Raw genomic sequence first — 16,236 nt, 5'->3', positions numbered from 1 at the left:
CATTAGCATGTTTTGTAAAATCTTCCATGAACCAGTGCAACTGGGCATTTTTTTTGGAATATAATTCTTTTTTAAAAATGCGTTAAATTACCCTTTGAAGAATTAGGGATGGTAACCTGGTGGAGTTTATTAATAAAGCAAGGAAATAGGTTTATCACAAAAAATAGGCATTTTTAGTCAAAATGTCCAGCCCACTACCTGATTTTAAAATTCTGAAAATTACTTTAAGAAGGTATACAGAACCATTTACTAATTACATTGATGCACCATATTCAGTTTCTCATTAAATAAAATTAAAAGGTGTTAAAAATACTTGTATGCTCTTAATGTCCTTTCACTTAAAAAGCTTAATTTTAAGACCCTCCTCAACATCTTGCAGACAGCACAGTTAGTGGAAACTCAGTCATGATTAACATGTTCTGAGGTATGGCCTGATTAATGGCTGAGCAGGGATTCCAGCACAATATGTTTAAAACAGCATAAAAAGTTGTGGAAACTTGATTTGCAGGGGATGTTAATGGTGCTTGAAATTCCTGAAACTTTTGTGCTTGTTTGGTTGATATTGGGTTAACTGCACAGGCAAAACCCATGCAACCTCGCAGAATCTAGTGCCCAGCACACAGAGCGACAAAATTGCCCTGCATAAAATGCTCAAAACCAAAAAGCACTCCAGCCAGGTTTTACGGCCCAGCCCCGACTGATGTGGTGAGCCATTTAAGTCTCCATTCAGTTCGGCGGGACAGTAACATCCCGACGGGTGGGAGGGGCTGTAAAATCACTAATCCAACATGGCAGTGGTGGTCAATACCAATGCTGCACAGAAGAGGTTGGTCACACAATGCAGATAGGGGATGAACGATCTCATCCGTGCAGCCAGGGTATGGCCACCATCTCATCACTTGAAACTCACACACTCAAGCCCATCACACATTCACTGGCATCTCACTCACTGCCAGCTCAAGGGACATCGCCACTCATTCTCATGCACATACCCTCACATGTCCATCTGGTCTCATCTCCGCTGGCGACTGCCTACTCAGCCCTCACCATCTTTAGGCTACTTGCACACGTCAATGTGTGCACCCACACACACCTTGGGATAACACCTTCTCCACTACAGCCCTTGTACTGCAGCCTCTTCTCTTGGCCTGAAGCCACTTCTCCCCTTTCCCCAAGCAAGGCTTAGCCCTGCAGCCATTGAAATGCCACCCACATATGGCTGATCTGGTAGGTAGAGACGTACATGTGAGCACCCATAAAAGTGATGTGGTGCTAACTCTGAAGCCTGGCGCTAATGACTGCGAGTGCTGACCAAAGCAAGATAGGCAAACAAACCTTGGAGCCCCAAGTGAAGGCAGCCTGCCAAGTGCACGTCTCTTGTGTGCTGTTGTGAAACACGTCGGTGTGTTTTCTCGCCAAAGTAGGCGGACAATCCAGGGGGGGATGAGTCCGGTGGGCTGGTGTTATAATGATTTGCTGATGTATTACAATGAGGTTCCCAATATCCAATGGTGGGGAATGCGACTTGCCAACTGCGAGCAAATCGGACAATCGCAAGCTGGTTTCACGACATCGTGAAACTGATTTTTGGCCTTCTCACTATATTATCTGCTTATGCCACTGGCAGGCACAGAAAATCCTGGCCAATGTCTTTGACAGCATTCACATAATGTTATTAATGGCTTGCAAAGTCACCATTTCACGTTTATCAACAAATAACCTGTAGTGTATTGGAAGGAAAATCCTTGCCATATAACAATAGCATTCATGTTTTTATTACCTTACTTACTTTCAGAACTTACATTTAGGAATGTACAATAAATCCACTGCACTACTTTGAAAATAAATGGAGAGAAATTGAAAAACCTCTTTGAAATGGATTTTATAGAAGTCTGAAATGCCTACAAATTGATTTGTATGTATTTGTGTCACATTTAGCATGTCAATACAGTATGAATTACCAAAGAACATTGTTTTTTAATATAGTTAAGAAAGTAACATTGAATTAATTTACTAAGTAAATTAGATAGAAATGAGAAAATTAATGAGACCTATAGTTACTTGAAGTTGATTGTTAGTTTGTAAAAAATGGCAGCTTGTCATATTGAGCGAACAATGAGAATTTATTTCTTCCCCTGAAAGTTACTTTCATTGAAATAGCACTTCAATGGTTCTCAATTTTCTTTAATCTTTGAAGTTTATTGTTGTATTATAAATCGACATAGGATAACATAATTTCCTGGGGGAGGAAAAAAATTCTCAACAACAGCTTAATTAATCTGAAGTAAAATTTAAATGATGTCCCTTGCTAAAAGTACAGGGCTGATTCCATAATTCTCAGCTGATAAGAGCTCACTTTGCTGAATCAGCCAAGTAAGTCTTTATGCCAAATTTGCAAGGAGATGAATCCAGAATTCCAAACATTTTTACTGATTTTGGATGCCATGCCCAGAGCATGTTTGGGCCTCAATAAATCTCTTAATTGTAGTCAATCCTATGCACATTGTTCCCATAATGAGTCCTATGGTTTTGTTATCTTCCTTCCTCTAATAGCAATGCTCTTCCACTGAAAACTGGTGCTTCTGGGTTTGACTGTCTTGGCTCTGACAATGACAATTCTAAAATTTATGAGTGACTACTTAACAATAACAGCAACTTACATTTATATAAAGCCTTTAACAAGTAATTTGACAATGAGACACAGGAGGAGATATTAGGGCAGATGATGGGTTGTAGGCCAACATTTTTTCGAGTTTCCATCCTGTGGTTTTTGCAATACTTTTGGAGCATTACTTTCTGATGCTGTTTGTTGCTGTATTTTTGCATTGCAAGACTTCTTTTCCAGTGACCTTTCGTCACAGCACTGATACTGATAGCTGCTACCCAAGTTAGTAACCACAGTAACTCAGCAGAGGCCTTCCATTGAACCTTCCAAGCATTTGTCATCCAGGGAAAAGAGAGTGCAACACTTTTACCATGTGTCAGGCTTTATAAAAAAATGTTGGACAACCATGGCATGTTTGAATAGGATTTTTTTTGAGAAAAAGGAAAAGTTGAGGTGGAAGGGCCTAAGACAGGTCTGCTTATGTCAGGCGCTTGGTGCTCACTTGGTCTTATCTCAGGACCAAATCTTCAGACCAAGGTACACTTACTTGATGGTTACTGAGTCATGTGGCTTCACCATCTGTGCTTCACAAATAAGCTTATGCAATTAACATAAGGCTAATTTCCAGAGAAGATCTACTACAGAGACAGCCCTGTATGCTGCTATAAAGAGAATCACAATCATCACTGCTGATACTTGCCATACTAGTTTATCTTCAGTCCTTGATGGATCGAGCAAGAGAGAGAAGCCTTCACCAGGGGAAATATATTTCTTTCTGATGAATCCAGAGTGCAAGACCTCATTGGGAAAGATTCAGCCATTCAAACTCTTAACAATAACCCCATGGCATGTTTCAATAGAAAGGGTTTTAATTCCATAAAGATGCAGGGTGTGATGGATCACAGGAACAGAATAATGGTGAATGTGCCATTCAATGACAGTAACTACAATATCTTAATCTTGCAGCAGTTCACTGAGCCAGTGTTTTTTGAACAAGCAAGCAGACAGGATGGCAAAGGCTACCCCTGGGTCCTGTCTGTTGATGCTACTGAGGAAATCCCAGTGGTAGAATAGGATTTCAATGGCACTTAATCTGATAGAATATATAATTGGAATGATGAAGCAATGATTCTGCTGTTGGTTAAATCAACTAGTCGGAAGGGTATGCTTTCCTTTTTTGACAAAGTTGTTAAAATTATCCTCATCTGTTCAAGATATGAAAAGTTATGCAAATGTGTCCGGTGCTCTGTTGCAGGTGTTGCACCAAGATGGTGGCCCAGTATTTGAGGCTTGCATTGATTTGTTTTGAGTTGTTAACCTGTGCTTTGCCACTTCCCTGGGCCAGCCAGTTTCTTTCTCATTTGCTCCCGTGACCTATAGATGTGGGCCGACAGCCACCCTACTGCCCTAAGACAAGGCTGCCCTCCAATGCCCCACTTCTACAGGCAGAACATTCCAGCCCTAGATTTCCTGAGGCCAGCAGTACCCACTGGAAAACAGACAGAAATCCTGTCCTGCTGAAACCCCGCCACTTTGTACTCCAGAGTATTTTTCCTGTAGGCTGGAACCATGTCAGTCAAAGCACTTAGCTGAAAATGGCTGATGCTTCATGTGTAGGTTCATCCACTCTCTGTGTCATTATCTACCATTCTGTTTTGAATGACCAATTTAAATCATGCCCATTTCAGCTTCCTCAATTGCTAAGCAGTGGAGGTCATGGAAAAGATAAAACAGCACAAAGTTAAGTCTTTAACCATTTTGAAACTGTTTTTCTTCTTTTCAAGCCTAGATTTTGAGATCAGTGTTACTTTAGTACCAGAGTCTGTCTCTCATGGCCCTTTGTGCCTAAGTTATCCATCTCCTTACCTCCAGCACCAATGCATCGGACAGGTTTATAAGAAGGAAAATCTATGAAGGGATACCAGACAGATTAGGGTGCACCAGACAAAATTAAAATACGTGGGTGGGATTGTCCCAGATTTGCACTATGTGTGGTAGAGGGTGGGGAAAAGGATGTTTTGTCTGTCAGTTGCAATGGTGGCTTTTCATGCTGTATGGTTCACTTCCCGCCTCATTAATTATGCAGCCACAGGAAACATGCTGCCTCGCTGGCGGACGGCCTCTGAATTGCCTGCCACACCATTAGCTCACCGTTTCCTCACTCCGGGCGCTATATCTAAACTGCAGATACCACACAGTTCACAATGCTTGTAGCCCAGGACTGCTCCAGTGAAGACATGGCCCTGAAAACCAAGGAGAGTTCAGTGGCCCGTTACTGGAATGCCTTTTGGAGGCCTGCCATGATGTCCTTCACCCCCGTTCTGGCCACAGGAAGTCCAGCAATCTCACCATTCTGGCTTGGGAGGCGATGGCCGTGGTGGTCTGTGCCAACGCTGCACAGAAGACCTTGGCCATCCAGTGCAGAAAGAGGATGAATGATCTCACCCGTGCTGCCAGGGTAAGACAACCACCTCATCCCTCTAAACTCAGAAGGCCACACACACACATATACATCTTGTCTGGAGACTGCTTCCTATGTCCTCACCATCTTGAGGCCAATTGCACCGATCAACCTGTGCGCCCCCCCCCACACACCCTGGGATATCTCCCTTCCCTAGTACAGCCTTCACCCTGCAGCCTCTTCCTTTTCCTTCTTCCTCTCCCCCAAACAAGCCTTAGCCCTGCAACCATCGAAAAACCTCATCCACCTTACAGCTGGTCTGGTAGGTAGAGGGGAGACCTGCCCGAAAGCCCCCCGTAAACGTGATGGGGTGCTGCCTGCAAAGCCTGGTGCTGATGACAGCAATTGCTGCCCAAAGCAAGGTAGGCAAACAAACCTCGAAGTCCTGAGTGAAATGCAACTGGCCAGCTGCGCGTTGCTTACGTACAGATGTGAAACACGTCGGCATGCAATCAAGGCGATGCACTCGGATGATCCAGCGGGCAGGGATTATAATTATATGTAGATGTAGTAAAATGATGTTCCCGATGTACGGTGGTGGGAAATGCGGTCTGCCATTGATGGGTGGAGTGGACGATTGCAAACTGGTTTCATGACATAATTGAAATGATTTTTGGCCTTCCTGCCATGTGGTCCACTCATGCCCGCCATGACGCCCGAGGGGGACGGGAATTTCCGGCCTATGTGTGTGGGAAATCTATCACAAAGTGCTGGAAATACTCAGCTGGCCAGGCAACATCTGTGGAGTGTGAAACACAGTTAATGGGGGGATTTGTCCCTGAATTGCACTAAGTGTGGTAGCTGGTGTGGAAATCGACGCTTTTCACGCCAGCCGCAATGGCTGGTTTTCGTGCTGTATTGTCCCTGGCCCACCTCATAAATTATATATCCACGTTAAACCCTCTAGACTGCTGGTGGGTTGCCTCCGGTTTGCCCCCCCGCGTGGCCTCACCGCTTCCTTGCTCAGGGAGCCGTATTTAAATGGCCACAGCGTACAAAGTTCTCCATGCTTACAGCCCAGGAGAGCTCCATTGAAGAGATGACCCTTCAAACTAAGAAGGGTGCTGTCCCCAGGTTTAGTGATGCCTCACTTAAGTGCCTGCTGAAAGCTGCAAAGGCCTACAGCAATGTGTCAGTACAGACTCGATGGGCCGAAGGGCCTCTTCTGCGCTGTGATTCTGTAATTCCGTGAATGTTCTCTACCCTCGCTCTGGGTGCAGGAAGGGCAGCAACATTACCAATCTGGCTTGGGCAGCGGTGGTTAGTGCAAATGCTGCCCAGAAGAGGTCAGTGCGGAAAGAGGATGAATTATCTGTTTTGTCAGGGTAAGGCAACCATCTGATCACTCTCAACTCACAAGGCCATCGTACATCCACAGGGTTCTCACTCACTGCCAGCTCAAGGGACATCACTATCCACTCTCTCACACACATCCTCACATCTCCATATGGCTTCATCCCCTCCTCTGATCTTGTCCTCATTGCATCCACAAACTACCTACAAATGCCAGCCATCCTGCTCATCTGTCCTGCCATACATATTGCTTACACCCTCTCCATTTATCTTTATGCAGGACAAGGTCGCGCAGAATAAAAGGGAGAGGTCCCAGACCGAGGCTGGTGAGCCGGAACTCAAGGTTCTCAGTGACTACGAGAACAGAGACATCGCGCTGGCTGGAGATGATGTTGACCCTTCCTGTGGCAACAGTGAAGCCAGTGGCAAGCACCATGTGAGGATCCTGCACCAGATCATCCCTCAGTCAATGCTGCTGTGAGTGCACTGTTCTGTGTGTTACTCAGCTGCCTTGCACTAATCTCCACTTTCTCTCCTAGGCACATCTGCCATTGGCCCGATGCCCTCAGGCAATCAGGACCCCAGATCCAGACCCGAAAGCATCTCAGATAAGGACCCTGAGGACAGCACCTTAGATAGCCCATCACAGCACTTACCCGCACCCTCCACCAGCGCAAGTACCCATATCTCGTGGGGACCTAGGTTTAGAGCAGGCTCAGGGTCACAATCTTGTGAACACAGAACACAACCTGGTCCACAGCAGGCGGAGGCAGGGACACCCCAAGGGTACCAGCACCTGGACGACTGCTGGAGGCCATGGCTCTGCTGAGTCTGTGTCAGATGACAAATCTCCAGATTTGGTCATACCTCAGTTGCTGGATCTGCAGAGAGAAGCTTGGGAACATCAGGAAGGGATGTCAGCTGCATTCCTCAGATTGCAACGTATGATCGAGAAGTCCACCCTTCTTCAGTCCAAGGAGATCGTGCCAGCATGCCGATGCACTGAGGTCAACACTGGCAGAATGGCAGCCACCATGGAGACCATGGTCCAGGACATCGGCCCTGCACTGCTGCATGGACTGAACTCCATCGCTGAAGGCATAGTTGGCCTTCAGCAGTGTCAATGCAAGCGAGATGCAGGGCAATTCAATCTCACTCTAGCTTCCCCTTCTCCTCAAGGAGTCAGCCAGGGTCCCTTGGACACCCAGAGGGAGGAGGACCAGCAGGTACACACTCCAGGGCCATCCACCCTGTTGACTCCAGGAGTGTCCCGCCAATCAAACTCGCCTCTTCCTGTGACCCCATCAGCTCCAGCTCCAGAGGGAAAGGAGGGCGCACGTGCCCCACAGCAGGACACCTGAATCAGGCCAGGGCCCTCCAGGACTCAGCCCTCTAGAGGATACCCACCAAAGTCATTACAGACAACAGAGCATAACAGTCTACAGGCTGCCTCCGCCTCCATGGCTGTCAGGGAAGCACCAAGATATAGTGGTAGCGTTAGGAAAAGTAAGAAATATTAGGAGCACAATGGTGGCACAGGAGTTCACAACATGTATATAATGTGCACAACTGAAAATAGACTGTAGCCCATTCCATATCTCCTCTTGTGTTTGCCTTGTGTTACAGTCAATCAGGTGATACCATGATCCCTTCCCCCAAATATTGTGGATGTTGCGATCATGAGCATGTTGTCTCTGTAATCTGCTTACATTTCACCGCAGTGCTGTTTTCATATCAATTCCAACATCAGTGATGCTCATCCGTGATGTTATCTGTGCTTGTGGAGGGCATGTTGTTCTGGCGCTTTGCAGAGTCATTTCATTTTCACTCTTGGCTGTGTGACGTAGAGGCTGAGGTGTTCTGTCATGTCGCATGCACTGAAGATTAAGTGTGCTCTATATTGGAAAATACGTGTGACCCTGAGGGCTTCATGATGTCAGAGATTTTTCAATTCGCCAAGGCCAGCGCTGTCCATGAAAGGCCAGCATGCAATTGCTTGAATGTTGTCATCCTCAGGTGATCCACATCCATAGTAAGGTGAGAAAAGTACAGGCCACCATCCCTGAGTGAGAGTGCCAGATGAGAAGAAGGTAACAATGGGGACTGGCTCATCTGTACATGGATTGAGACCTGCTGAACCTCCTTGGCTGCCTTGGCTCAAGTCTCACCCATCAGTTGCACCATCGACGTTACTCAGAATGCGTAGTCATGTTGATGGACATGGATTGCCGTGAGAAGCATAGTCTGATTGAAGGCTATGACCTATGAGCCCATTCACAATAGTGGATCAGCTCCTGCCATCATGTAGGCTGCTGTCACGACTGGGATGCTGCAGGGATGCTTGAAGAATCAGCATCTTTGAACCTTTAATGGGAACACACCTTCCTCCAGTCAGCGCCTCATCTCAGCAAGGAAGCATGCTCCCAAGGCTTCATTAACCTTCAAAGGATCACGCCAAGGGGAGCCTGATATGGAACTATGGACTCTCATTTTGAAGTGCATAGTTGGAAAGATAGGAGCAGTAAAGCTCTTGTTCATTTTGGCCCCTCATGTAGGCTACTTGTCCAAGAGGATGCTCACTCCATCTTGTCATCCTCCTCCTGGAATCTTGAGGTTATGAGGCCCTGCCATGCATGCCTGCCTCATCTGTCTTGTGCTATGACCCTTCATCTGCACCATTGGCTTCCTCAAACTCATCGCTGTCATCCATTTCGAGGCCCTTCTCATTGGAGGAGACGTGCAGCTCCTCCATCTCATCACCTGGCAGCTCCTCCCGCCTTTCCAGAGCCAGGTTGTGTAGCGCACAGCAAGCCACGATGATTCATGACACCCTATGGGGAGTGTGCTGGAGTGCTTGAGCAGATTTGTCCAGGCATCAGAATCGCATCTTCAGCATCCCTATGGCGTTCTTGACCAATGTCCAAGTAGCCGTATGAGCCTCATTGTACTTTCTCTCTGCGGGAGTCTGAGGCGTTTTCACAATGTCTTTTCTGGGTACCCTTTGTCCGCGAGGGGCCAACCCTGGATCCTATGTGACCCTTTGAAGATCTTCAGGATCTGTGATCTACTTGAGATGCACCAGATATCCAGGAAGTGTCCACTCAAGTGAATGCTTTCTGGATATCTGGTGCAAAACTGCAGGATTTGTTTCTTTTGGTTAAACACCATTGGTACATTGAGTGAGTGGAAGCCTTTCCTGTTTGTACATTGTAATGCATTCTGCCAGAGTGTTTTGATAGCCACATGAGTGCAATTAATGGCACCCTGCACTTGTGGAGACCTGGTAATCTCTGCAAAGGTCAGTGCTCTGGCGTCCAGGTGTGTTTGATCTCTATTGAAGTTGATGTAATTGTGGGCCTTGTTAAAAAAGGTGCCTGTGACCTCTTGTATGTATTTGTGTGTGGATGCCTGAGAGATCCCACAGATGTCCCCAGCTGAGCCCTGGGAGGAGCCAAAGGCCACTGGCAATGGATGTCCACCAAGTCTATGTGGCGCCAATTTATGGAGAATGTGGCAACTATGACTTACCAGATCCCTGAATTTGCGGCAGTGTCGGCGATGCTGGTTTTTGGTCAGATTGGCAGAAATGACAGGCAACGTCTGTACACCCCGGCTCTATCAAGGTACCTATGCACAACATTTCTGCTCTCCACATCCTCTGCATCTGGAGTGGGCCCTGCTGAGCCTTAGTCTTGAGGATTTTACTCTTCCCTTTGGCAAGCTAGCCTCCTCCATCGCAATCTTCTCCTTCTTTTCTCATTCCTATCTGCAATTATGCAGCAGCAATACACCCAGGCTCCATCTTCCTGATGGCCTCCTCTCTGCAGCATCAATGAGAAACGGGCAAAAGCCAGGGCTTGTCTGCAGTCACAGTCTTTATGATAATGACTCGTGAGCGATTATGGATTCACAGTCCTGGTTCCTGTGTTGCCATCTACTCACACAGAAACGATCTACAATGTGGGGTGCGTACAAATGTGCTTCCCCTCCCTCTAATCATAAGCAACTGCTATGAGATTGCTTTGGCCAGGTGCCTGGATGTGCTCAGCCCAGGCGTTGGCATCCTCATACGCAGCACTGTAATGCTGCAGTGTTTGAAGTATACATAAGTGTCAATTTTTAACAGGCTATTCAATATGTTGAGGGCGGCCTGTGGTTTGTCTTCTGGGTACCTCCGGTGCCACTACTGAAACATGCTTCAAAAGCTCATCAAGGCGCCCAATTACAGTTAGTTCATCATTGTTCTGAGGAAATGCCAGGCTGCAAGCAAGGAGTTAAACCCAGGAGATCAGTTACTATCACTTTGTGTGATTAGTGTCGCATGAATGCGCGTCATTGCTTCACTTTGATGATTCCCTGCAATGTCAATGACAGACCACTAACATCTTTCAGCTGTGCCTGTCTGCTCTGCACAGTTCAATTGGGTGGCTCTTTAATTGAATCTCCTGACACCCCCTCGACCCCAGTGCAGTCAGCTGGCATCCAAAGCACCTGCAGAGCATTCAGCAGCAGGGTTTGTTCTCATTATACCTTTTGTCTGCACAATCCTGGCAGATAGGAAGATGGTGGTGGTGAGCTTTCACTGCCAGACTAGCTTGGACCCTCCTTGTGCAACTCCCCCCAACTCATTTGTCACCGAGGAAGTGAATGTTAATATTACCCTCCCTTACAGACCCCTCAGTCCTCCTCCTGTATCCCTTGGTCCCATTGTTCTTATGGTGCATCTCCATTAGTTAGCCCATGGACATTCTGAGGTGGAGGAGCATATGCCCAGTGTCCACCTCAGCTCTTAACATAGTGAGGCCACTTGCACTGTTAAACATGTACCCCCACACACACCCTGGGATTCCCCCCTTTTGCCAAGCAAGCCTTGCCTGAAGGCATTGAAAAGACACCCCCCCGCCATACTGCTGGCTGGTGGGTTGAGACTTTCAAGTTAGTCCCACCTGAAACCGATGTTTTGCTGCAAAGCCTAGCACTGAATATCCTGAGCGCTGCCCGGAACAAAGCAGGTGAACAGCCCTCGAATTGAGAAGCAAACTGCAGGTCGCCAAGTGCACACCGCTTATGTACTGCTGTGAAACACGTCAGCGCGATTGCACGCCGTGGTGGACTCATGATCCAGTTTGGGGAGATGATTCCAGCAAGCTGGGTTTATAAATATATGCAAATCTATGGAAATGCGACCCACCATTGATAGCAGGAGTGGACGCTTGCAAAATAGTTTTACAACAAAGTAAAACTGATTTTTGTGATCTTGCGAGATTTTCCACTCACGCCCTCCATGATGCTTATCGCAACCGGGAGCAGAAAATCCCGGCTGATGTTTCAGGTTAATGATATTTCACCAGAACAAGTAGAATTAAAGAGATGGAACTATTTGTAAATGAGTACAGAGCCAGGAAATGGAAGAGGGAGGAAAGAACATAGCAAGAGCCAACACTTAAAGGATGATAGTGCAACGCCAAAGTGGTTGGGAATGGGACACGTAAAGAATCAAGAGATGACTCTTGAGGAGGTATAAACGATTACAGTAGAAGCATTGCCAGTATTGGCTTTCCTAGTAAATAGAGCCCTTGCTTATTATTTAAAGTTGAGTTTGGCAGGCTATAAACTGTCTAATTGCAAGATGAGGTGCTGCTCCTCAAGCATACAATGGACTTAATTAAAACAGTGTAGGAGGTTGAGGACAGAGAGGTCAGAGTTGGGTGCCGGGGAGAATTAAAATGACAAGTGGACAGAAGCTCAGGGTCTCGCATGAAGATTGAATGGAATTGTTTAGCAAAGCAACCACCTATTCTGCATTTAGTCTCCCCAATATATATAGATTGCACCATGAGGGGTGAATATAATATACTAAGATAGAAGAAGTGCAAGTAAATCACTGTTTCACCTATAAGGATTGTGTGGAGCCCTGGATAGGAAGGGAGGAAGTGAGAGGGCACTGTGACATTTCCTTTGCTTGTGTAGAATGTTGCTTTGGAGTCAGTGTTGGGGGTGATTAAAAAGTGGACCAGGGCATTGCAGAGGGAACTGCCCTTGGAAATACAGAAAATGGAGAGGTGCTTAGTGGCTGCATTTTGTTGGAGGTGCCATAAATGGTGGAAGATGATCATTGAATTTGGAGGCTGGGTGGAAGGTGTGCACAAGAGGAACACTGAGAGTCCTGGGAAAGAGGTGAGGGAACAAGTGCAGCAATTGGGATGGACACAGTTGAGGGCCTGTGAACCAGGGTGAAGGGGAATCCTTGGTTCAGGAAAAATACAGCATTTATTGCCCATCCCGAACTGCCCTTGAGAAGCTGGTGGTGAGCTGTCTTCTTGAACCGCTGCAGTCCATGTGGCATAAGTACACCCACAGTGCTGTTAGGAAGGGAGTTCCAGGATTAACGGTGATTTAGTCCCAAATCAGGATTGTGCGTTGCCTGGAGGGGAACTTGCAGGTGGTATAGCCATGTAAAAGTTTCCCCTAAGACCTGCCAAGGCCTGTAACTCTTTCAAGTACAAACCCATTTCCATCTGTTCCTATTCAGATGAAGTTACATTGTTTCATAGTTTACCATTGTGAGATTTGAACTCTTGATAATCTTTTAAATGAAAACCAAATCAACAAAATTGGGATAAATCAGGCACAGCCCCTAATTCAGGTCAGCTGTAAAACCAAGAACAAAGTTTTAAAGGAAACTTACAAACTTTAAATCAAAATGTGATTAAAGGGGTCAACAAAACACCCCAGTCCCCGCGGTGCCCACCGAGCACGGAAGGCCTCGAGAGTGCCAGCAGACACCGCGTGCTCCTTCTCCAGGGACATCCGGCAGCGAACGTAGCCGCGGAAGAGGGACAAACAATCGGGCGGGACTCCCCCGTCGATCGCCCGCTGCCTGGACCTGTTAATGGCCAACTTGGCCAGGCCCAGGAGCAGGTTCACGAGGAGGTCCTCCTCCTTCCCGACCCCCTTCCGCACCGGGTGCCCATAGATCAGGAGCGTGGGGCTGAAGTGCAAACAAAACATCAATAAAAGGTTTTTCAAATAACTAAAAAGGGAGTGCAGCCTACAACACCCTATGTATACATGGTCCACGGACTCCACAAGACTAAAGCCAATGAAATCCATCCACTCCCAAGGGATGTAATGATTTCAACTATGATTTCAAGGTTGGGATGCAACCTGCAGAGTAACTCTTTTGAGTACAAACATGTTTCCATCTGTTCCTATTCAGATGAAGTTACATTGTTTCATAGCTTGCCATTGTGAGATTTGAACTCTTGATCTTGGGGTTACAAGCCCAGTACCATAACCACTTGGCTATTTAGGCCAAGCCCTAAAGAATTGACTTGTAACTCTTGTGAGTACAAACACGTTTCCATCTGTTCCTATTCAGATGAAGTTATATTGTTTCATAGTTTGTCATTGTGAGATTTGAACTCTTGATTTTGGGGTTACAAACCCAGTACCATAACCACTTGGCTATTTAGGCCAAGCCTAAAGTACTAACCAGGTCTGAGTCTGCTTAGCTTCCGAGATCAGACGAGATCGGGTGTTTTCAGACTAGTATGGCCGTAGGCAATGTTAATAGGCAGCAAGGTTAGTAACTCTTTCAAGTACAAACCCGTTTCCATCTGTTTCAGATGAAGTTACATTGTTTCATAGTTTGCCATTGTGAGATTTGAACTCTTGATCTTGGGGTTACAAACCCAGTACCATAACCACTTGGCTATTTAGGCCAAGCCCTATGGAACGCTTCACGAATTTGCGTGTCATCCTTGCGCAGGGGCCATGCTAATCTTCTCTGTATCGTTCCAATTTTAGTATATGTGCTGCCAAAGCGAGCACAAAATCAATCTGAATATCAACACAGCCAGAATCACATTTTACAGCACCAGCATTGTTTCATAGTTTGCCATTGTGAGATTTTTGAACTTTTGATCTTGGGGTTACAAACCCAGTACCATAACCACTTGGCTATTCAGGCCAAGCTAAAGCCAATGAAATCCATCCACTCCCAAGGGATGTAATGATTTCAACTATGATTTCAAGGTTGGGATGCAACCTGCAGAGTAACTCTTTTGAGTACAAACATGTTTCCATCTGTTCCTATTCAGATGAAGTTACATTGTTTCATAGCTTGCCATTGTGAGATTTGAACTCTTGATCTTGGGGTTACAAGCCCAGTACCATAACCACTTGGCTATTTAGGCCAAGCCCATGCCAAGGCCTGTAGAGCAGCCAGGCTTGAAAACTTGACAATCAGTTTTGATTGCACTGGCTAAAATTGAAGCAAATCATCACACCAATCAAATACCTGGAACGAATCAGGAGATGAAAAAAAAAGCACTTGTCTAGGATTTATGCAGGTTTCTTCTAATCTCCCAATTTAACTTCTGTGCGAGATCAGCAGAAAACTTGGAGTATAGCTTCTCTGGGGTTTCCACTGAAGTTTCAGCAGGAGGTTGGAAATAGCCATGGAATTTTTGCCCTAATGTACAGACTGACAAATGGTCACAACTCTTGAGTTTAAATTGTGAGTTTACTTCACGTGTGTTGATTTGCTGCATCTTGCATCTTGGAATTCCCTACCCCAGAGAGTTGTGGAGGCTAGATCATTGAAAGTATTTAAAAAGGAGGTAGATAGATCTTTGAAATATTGGGGAGTTGAGGGCTATGAGGAGCTGGCATGAAAGAGGAGTTGAGGCCTGGGGCAGATTAGCCACGATCTTATTGAATGGCAGAGCAGGCTTGAGGGGCTGGATGGCCTTCTCCTGCTCCTATTTCTTATGTTCTTATGTTCTTATGTAGTGTGATAATTGTGTAGATAAAACCATCTGGCTACAAAGAGAGAGTGAGAGGGGACATAACTTCAACACATAAATGTGTAGTACGCAGCTTAAGTACAGCGTGAGACTGTACAAATCTTTCAACAGATCTCTGTTGCAATTAAGCTAAGAATATTAAGTACATAGTGGCCCAAATCAAGTGTAATCCAGATTTCAGTTCAGTTTAATGTGCTTGTGCCATTTAACAAAATCTTGGCAGTGATCATTAAGAGAGACAATCTGGCAGCTTGTGAAGCTGCATCTGCGACAACTTGTTTGTCCAGTTAACGTTAAACACAGACCGCAGTGAACTCATGCAAAATCAGGAACAAAATAAAATTGAAGACCAAGGTACACAGGCCATAGTACAAACACAAAGGGTGAAAGCTTTAGGGCTTGGCAAGAAGTATCAACAGAGAAAGAAAAACATTGGCATCAGGCTGTGGGATGGCATTACGCACAGAGCCCATTTACAATCTCATAGCAAACATGATTTTATGCATGCCAAGTCCTAAACAAACCACTGATACTGCTTTTCTCATTTAATAATTGGCATCAGACATCCTTCAAAGATCTATGCACTATAGCACAGTTGATTCTGTTGATTTATTTCAAATTTGCATTTATTCCTTTGCTTGTAAATTTTACATGGAACAATTGTGTTCATTTATATAGAAAAGTACTGAAAAATTTAAACTATGGGCTTTATTCAGTAAGCTGTCCCTTGTCTTTCCTATAAAAATAAGTTATTTGAATGGTCTTTCTTCACAGTGCTTTTCATTATATCATTTAAAATTAATATTTTATTATTTAAGCGATGCCGAACAACAGAAAGTTCCAAAGATATTTTACTAATATCTCCCAAGACATCATTGTTTCTATGACAACAGCCACATACAAGCACCCAAAACCACTTGTGAATTAATACATGCTAAACCACAGGGAGTGTTGGTTTACCAAATAATAAATGAACCATTAAGTGATTTTGGGCTGAATAACTCAAAGTGACTTGACTTAATGCTTGTCGGCATGTTTTAACACATTGAATGAATGATGGGATGAGG

At 45.5% G+C, this 16,236-nt stretch overlaps 1 non-coding gene across 1 annotated transcript; it reads right to left on the bottom strand.

The window, feature by feature from the left end:
- Positions 1-14,085: 14,085 nt before the first annotated feature.
- LOC121285766 lies at positions 14,086-14,192 on the bottom strand. Its single transcript, XR_005944778.1, has one exon. It is a non-coding gene; the product is annotated as a U6 spliceosomal RNA (small nuclear RNA).
- Between the last annotated feature and the right edge of the window lie 2,044 nt (positions 14,193-16,236).

The sequence above is a fragment of the Carcharodon carcharias genome, chromosome 1, assembly GCF_017639515.1.
Source record: "Carcharodon carcharias isolate sCarCar2 chromosome 1, sCarCar2.pri, whole genome shotgun sequence".
NCBI lineage: Eukaryota > Metazoa > Chordata > Chondrichthyes > Lamniformes > Lamnidae > Carcharodon > Carcharodon carcharias.
The sequence above is the reverse complement of the archived record's forward strand: the minus strand, read 5'-3'. Positions and strand labels throughout refer to the sequence as shown.